The sequence below is a fragment of the Capricornis sumatraensis genome, chromosome 15 (genome assembly GCF_032405125.1).
Source record: "Capricornis sumatraensis isolate serow.1 chromosome 15, serow.2, whole genome shotgun sequence".
In the NCBI taxonomy this organism is placed as follows: Eukaryota; Metazoa; Chordata; class Mammalia; order Artiodactyla; family Bovidae; genus Capricornis; species Capricornis sumatraensis.
Genome location: NC_091083.1, coordinates 29,990,549 through 29,998,172, shown reverse-complemented (window position 1 = coordinate 29,998,172; position 7,624 = coordinate 29,990,549). Strand labels below are relative to the sequence as shown.

The following is a 7,624-nucleotide window of genomic DNA, read 5'->3' as shown; positions in this document are numbered from 1 at the left end:
ATCAGCAGACAAATGGATAAGAAAGCTCTGGTACATATACACAATGGAGTATTACTCAGCCATTAAAAAGAATACATTTGAATCCTTTCTAACGAGGTGGATGAAACTAGAGCTGATTATACAGAGTGAAGTAAGCCAGAAAGAAAAACACCAATACAGTATACTAACACATATATATGGAATTTAGAAAGATGGTAATGATAACCCTGTATGCAAGAGAGCAAAAGAGACACAGATGTATAGAACAGAATTTTGGTAGGAGAGGGAGAGGGTGGGATGATTTGGGAGAATGGCACTGAAACATGTATACGATCATGTAAGAAATGAATGGCCAGTCTAGGTTCGATGCAGGATACAGGATGCTTGGGGCTGGTGCACTGGGATGACCCAGAGAGATGATATGGGGAGAGAGGAGGAAGGGGGGTTCAGGATTGGGGACTCATGTACACCCATGGCAGATTCATGTCAATGTGTGGCAAAACCAATACAGTATTGTAAAGTTAAATAAAAAATTATGAATACATAATTTTTTTTCTTTTTATTAGAAGCATTTCAGGTTACATGGGCATACCTGTCCTCTCAAATAATACCCATCTTGTAGCTGACACTCTGAAAGCAAACAGAAGATCCTTCCGGGCCCTGAGTTGTCAGATCACTGGGACCTCAGGAATCAGTTTCCTCTGCACCCTCATTTGACATATGTGAAATATTCAAGCTAGCCAGGTCTCACTCCTCTGGAAACTGACCAGCCCTGAGCCCATTCTCTGCCCCTGATTCTGTTCTAGCCAGTAAGGAGCTGCTGTCACTCCATCAGGAATAAAAGCTCAGAGTCCTGTAGGCTTGCCAGAGCTCCACTGGAGACAAAGAACTGTAGAATCTGGTTGAGTTCTCAGGTATTATTATTTACCAGGGCTAGGGGGTTGTCTGCACCCACTGGAGAGATAGAATGTGCCACTGTGGATGGGTTCCCAGGCAGAGCCAAGGAACTATTGCAGCCACATTTTTTTCTTTTTAAAGAATTATTTTTTGTTTTCTCTTCTTTATAGGAGTATAATTGCTTTATAATGTTGTGTGTGAGGCACTTACTACTACAGTTATCTTAATGAAAAATTCAAATATATTATTTGAATGCTTATTTTTAGGTTTGAAAACTGAGGCTTAAGAATTTTTTTCAAACCCAGATTTCTGAATCCTTCCTGTTTAACACCAGTTGAGGTAGAAAATCAGATGAGTTAGAAGACCTAAGAGGATGGAGGCAGTCCTGTCTGATATGTGGATTGACCATGTTGGTCCTCACAAGGACCCAGTTATCCTAATCACACCTGCCTTTCTCTCCAATCTCTCACTGTCCTCTGTCTGGTAAACATGCACATTCACTTTCTTGTTTGTTTTGAGCCCTGTCTAAAACTGTTTTCATCACATGCCCTTTACATTGTACTTTCTTTGAATTCCAAGCACCTGTCTAAGGTGGCTTCATCCTCTGGTTATTCCAGCCAGAAGCTGGGAATCCTCATATGTGATTCTGTCTATCCTGAAAGGCCCCGTGACCTTCCTGCACAACTGCTCTGGTTAAGACCTCTCCCTAGGTCAAACATCTCCCTCCCACAAATCAGTCTCTACATCAAGACCAATGATTCATCTTAAGGGCTTCCCAGTGGCTCAGCAATAGAGAATCTGCCCTGCAATGCAGGAGATATGGTTAGATCCCTGGGACAAGATCCCCTGGAGGAGGGCATGGCAACCCACTCCAGTAATCTTGCCTGGAGTATCCCATGGACAGAGGCACCTGGCAGGCTATAGTCCATGAGGTCTAAAAGTGTTGCACACAACTGAAGGGACTGAGCATGCATGCATTCATCTTAAAGGCAGCTTTCCACCCGAATCTTATATTCTAGGAAGGTTCAGTCCAACAGAATCTTCTGTGATGATGGAAATATTCTGTATCTGCTCTGTCTGGTATGGTAGCCACTGACGGTATGTGACCATTGAGAATTTTGCAGTGTCAAAAACAACAAGGTAGATGCACATGTATTAATGTGAACAATCTCCAGATACATTGGTAGATGAAAATAAAAACAAAGCTTAGGACCTTCTTTTCAGCATGCCAACATTTATGTTATGAAAGTGAAAATGTGCACTGAAACATAAGCTTGTATTCACAGATAATATCTCTGAATAAAATGAAAAAAAATGGAGTAGTTTTCTAAGGAGGAGAACTAGGGCTTTGGAGACAGGAATAGAAGAAAAACTTTGTTTCATTGGATTTTTTACCATGCACTTGTATTATCTAATTCAGTTCAGTTCAGTTCAGTTCATTTCAGTCACTCAGTCCTGTACGAATTTTTGCAACCCCATGAATTGCAGCATGCCAAGCTTCCCTGTCCATCACCAACTCCCAAAGTTCACTCACACTTACATCCATCGAGTCGGTGATGCCATCCAGCCATCTCATCCTCTGTTGTCCCCTTTTCCTCCTGCCCCCAATCCCTCCCAGCATCACAGTCTTTTCCAATGAGTCAACTCTTCGCATGAGGTGGCCAAAGTACTGCAGTTTCAGCTTTAGCATCATTCCTTCCAAAGAACACCCAGGACTGATCTCCTTTAGAATGGACTGGTTGGATCTCCTTGCATTCCAAGGGACTCTCAAGAGTCTTCTCCAACACCACAGTTCAAAAGCATCAATTCTTTGGCACTCAGCTTTCTTCACAGTCCAATTTTCACATCCATACATGACCACTGGAAAAACCATAGCCTTGACTAAACGGACCTTTGTTGGCAAAGTAATGTCTCTGCTTTTCAATATGCTGTCTAGGTTGGTCATAACTTTTCTTCCAAGGAGTAAGTTTCTTTTAACTTCATGGCTGCAGTCACCATCTGCAGTGATTTTGGAACCCCAAAAAATAAAGTCTGACACTGTTTCCACTGTTTCCCCATCTATTTCCCATGAAGTGATGGGACCAGATGCCATGATCTTCATTTTCTGAATGTTGAGCTTTAAGCCAACTTTTTCACTCTCCTCTTTCACTCTTATCAAGAGGCTTTTTAGCTCCTCTTCACTTTCTGCCATAAGGGTGATGTCATCTGCATATCTGAGGTTATTGATATTTCTCCCAGAAATCTTGATTCCAGCTTGTGCTTCTTCCAGGCCAGTGTTTCTCATGATGTACTCTGCATAGAAATTAAATAAGCAGAGTGACAATATACAGCCTTGACATACTGCTTTTCCCATTTGGAACCAGTCTGTTGTTCCATGTCCAGTTCTAACTGTCGCTTCCTGACCTGCATATAGGTTTCTCAAGGGGCAGGTCAGGTGGTCTGGTATTCCCATCTCTTTCAGAATTTTCCACAGTTTATTGTGATCCACACAGTCAAAGGCTTTGGCATAGTCAATAAAGCAGAAATAGATGTTCTTCTGGAACTCTCTTGCTTTTTTGATGATCCAGTGGATGTTGGCAATTTGATCTCTGGTTCCTCTGCCTTTTCTAAAAGCAGCTTGAATGTCAGGGAGTTCACGGTTCATGTATTGCTGAAGCCTGGCTTGGAGAATTTTCAGCATTACTCTACTAGCATGTGAGATTAGTGCAATTGCGCGGTAGTTTGAGCATTCTTTGGCATTGCATTTCTTTGGGATTGGAATGAAAACTGACCTTTTCCAGTCCTGTGGCCACTGCTGAGTTTTCCAAATTTGCTTGCATATGGAGTGTAGCACTTTCACAGCATCATCTTTTCGGATTTGAAATAGCTCAACTGGAATTCCATAACCTCCACTAGCTTTGTTCGTAGTGATGCTATCTAAGGCCCGCTTGACTTCACATAAAGGTTGTTTAAATTTTGAAATATTAGTAACTGTGCTATTTAAACAAGAGTGCTAAAGGATGGAGGATTATAGACTTAGTGATTTCTATTGTAAGTCCTCAGAATTTTAGAAATTTCTCCTATACCTCAGAATTATTCATAAAACCCCATCTATTTTATACGAGTCATTTTCTTTCTAGTCACTAGAAATTTAGTCTGCATAAATATTTCTACCCATAATGAACTTAAAAGTACAACTTTTAACTCATCGTTCTCACACCAATACTAACTGGTACATTTTTTAATCTCCATCAGTAGGACCTGAATTTAGAGATACATGTTTGGACTTCATTTTTGGATGTTGAAATTTATTCATTCCTTATTTTTCAAGACATTTGCATGAGTTAGTTTATTACTATCCATGTTAGAAAGTAGAAAATAGTATTTTGAACAATAAGTCAATTTCCTATTAAAATAAAGGCAGGACAATGAAAATTCTAACCGGAATCTAAAATTGGGTTTTTCTGTCAGTACCTTGAAAATACATAGACTTGAAAATGAGCCAAACTTTCCAATAAATATCAGTTACCTGGCAAATACTCATTAAACATCCTTTATACAGAACACAGTGTAGGAATTCCATGAGGAAAATGCTCGAAGATGGTTCTTCTCTCCCTAAGAAAAATGTTTCCTGGGAAATGTGAGACACACATACTCATGGAAATAAGTAAGTGAAACAGAGTTCCACTTGATTAGTTTCAAGAGAATAATACGGTCAGAAAGTGGAGAGAACTAAAAATTCTCTGGCTGGGGTGATAAGAAAAGGTTTTGTTGAAGAGGTAAGATTTAAGTTACTATTAATAAATGTGACTTTTTATAAAATATATGATCCAAGTATTCAAGATAATTCCGATTGGACATAGTATAGACAAATTTATCTTGACCATGTTATCGCATTCACCTTGAAGGTCAAATTAGATCAATCATCAGCATTCACTGAATTAGATTAATCACCATCAATCATCAATTCTTAGTGAGGAATTGGGAGAGTAGCACTTTCTTCCCCTTTACCCATCGCTCTTCCCCTCCCTGCCTTCACCCTCTTTCCTATTCTATTCCCCACCTCACCCAGCAAATAACTGAGTCAACTGCAAAATTGTTATAAAAAAGAAAGAAAGAAAAATATTCAAGGAAGCTGTCTGTACACACCCTGTTACATGTCCGGCATGGACACAGAGTTAAAAGAGCAGCAGTCTGGTCCATGGGACTTTCCACACCTCATTCGGCAGTGGGATTGTTACCCTGAATCTCACACAGTGATGTCAGCTTGAGTTCTTCAAAGTTCACCACGGAGAAAAACACCTTCACTTGCTGACAGATATTCTACCAACTCCCTGCTTCTTTTAGGGACCTTTCTTGAACAGTCCATACCAACTTCCTATGCCCCCTGGACCTGACACGGAAGCATGTAGATGTCATCTTCAAATTTCCTGTGGCTCCCAGTCCAAGGGCCTGATTGAGAGAAAGCCTTGAGGCTGGTCAGGGGCTTTGGGATACAAACAGGACATACAAATCCGTCAACTCTTTCAAAAATGTTGTTCTTTCCTTATCATTGTAACCGTGCCTCCTGCTCTCCCAGAGAGAATGCTCATTAAACAGATTGGTCCTAAATCCCATTGCTGCCTGTGACCAGGACCATTTCCTAAGACCTGGGCAGCTGTGCTACACCAGGTCTCACAGCATTTCTGCCCGCAAACCAATTACATCAGCTCACCAGTAGATACCCATTACTCATGTGTTCATAGAGCTCTCTAGGAGGGCACATGGTGCCCATCAATTTCCCTTGATGAAGGGAAATTTTCAGTCCAGAAACTTTTTGGTGTTCTTTTATCCTGGCTTTGCCTGTATATAACTTGTCTTTAGCTAACGTGTGCATGCTCAGTCGCTCAGTCATGTCGGACTCTTTATGAGCCTATGGACTGTAACCCACCAGGCTCCTGTGGCCCTGAAATTTTTCCAGGGAAGAATACTAGAGTGGGTTGCCATTTCCTGCTCCAGAGGGACCTTTCCAACTCAGGGATCAAACCTGCATCTCCTGCATGTCCCCAGAGATGAGATTCAAAGAAATTCAAGGAATCTTTGTTGGTTCCTGTCCTTAAAAACCTCCTGCCTTAAAAAGACAGGGAGATTCATTACCACTGAGTCACCTGGAAAGCCAAAGTCATCACCACCTATCTATAATAGCTAATGCAGAACATGTTTTATTCAGAATTGCATCTGATACTGGTGATGATTCTCAAACTAGCAGTCTTTGATTGTTTCAACACTAACACCCTTTAGTTACTGATCCTGGCACAAGGGGTGATGGTGAACAGGAATACTAAAAAGAGTTGAGTGAGAAATACTTGGATTCTGTCCTTCCTATCACCCCTTTTAGGATCAGATCCCCAAAGAAAGGCTCTCACATAGAATCTAGAGACTGGAGGGCTCCTTTTTTAACCATCTGGGCTTGAAACCCATGCCCCCAAACTTGTCCTTTCTGCTGACACAGACAGGTCCTTTATTTTTCCACCAAATCCCAATTTTGCCATCAGGGTAACTGACCACAGCTACAAGCAGCATTTACAGGCACCCAAGTCTACACTCAGGAAGCAAGAGCAAGCTGGATTTGCAAAGAGGAGCCGAGCCTGGTGACCTCCAACAAAGAGAAGGTGGCAGAAGTGTCTATGCCCTTTCAAGCATGGTGATCTTGTCTACTTGTGAAGTAACCAGCCAGGGTCTGGAAATGTGACCAGTTAATTAGTGACCCATACAGTTGGAAAACAACAGGAGACAGGGGCAGGAAGAGACAGACTTGCAAGTTTTCTCTCCTTCTTACAATATGTGGTGTGATATGTGAGTAATTCCTTCCCAAGAAAGCACAAGGTTTTTGAGAACGGGAGTCAAAAATTGTTCCTTGAATTTCTTTGAATCTCATCTCTGGGGCCTGGCTGTGAAAGCACACACTAATCAATCAGATTTGACCAGCCTGTGGTCTGATTGACATCATCCTGACACCCCCCCCAAAGTCTTCTTCATCTCCCCTCCTCCTTCCTTGTGTCCAGGTTTCCTGTGCTGAGTCTGCAGGATAGTCTTGAGGGGAAGGAGACTTCCTGAATGCAAGTTGGCACCTGACCAGTGTCTTCTCCAGGCTCCTGCCTGCCAAGCCATTAACCATCTGCTGCACAGGGGATCTGACATGATAAACTCCCATTACCTTCAAGGAACAAATGCATGCAAGGAAAATGTAATGGGCCAACAATTTTAGGTATTCTTGAGTTTAAAAATCACAACAATAAAACCATATGAGTGTTGTATGAAAGGAGAGAAGGTTAGCACTCCTTTGACAAGAATTGAAGGGGCTCTTGGGCCTGACAATACATATATGTTAAGGCATTGCCTGCTACTTGGTGGCATCTAACCACTGTTTTTTAAAAAACTATGGCTTATTTGCATTGTTGTATGGAAGAAATCAGCACAACATTGTAAAAAGAAATTTTAAGAATTTTAATAAAAAGACAAATAAAAGTTAAAAAAAGACAAAAATAAAAAATAAAAATAAATAAATAACATAAAAGTAAATAAAAAACATATGAAGACAAAGCAGCAACCATCAATGTGCCCAAAATGATCACAAGCGTAAATTATTTAGCTGTTGTGGAGAGACGGCTCATTGGTGGGCAGAGAGCTGTGCTCTGGTTCTGACTCATCCACTAAGTAGCCGTCTGATCTCAGCAACTTGGTCCACTGGGAGATGGTGAAGAATAGGGAAGCCTGCAATGCTGTAGTC

The 7,624-nt window shown here is 41.3% G+C and overlaps 1 non-coding gene across 1 annotated transcript; it reads left to right on the top strand.

Moving 5' to 3' along the window:
* Positions 1-7,143: 7,143 nt before the first annotated feature.
* On the top strand, positions 7,144-7,267 carry LOC138091933 (U6atac minor spliceosomal RNA). The gene has a single exon (XR_011145964.1). It is a non-coding gene; the product is annotated as a U6atac minor spliceosomal RNA (small nuclear RNA).
* The last annotated feature ends 357 nt before the right edge of the window (positions 7,268-7,624 follow it).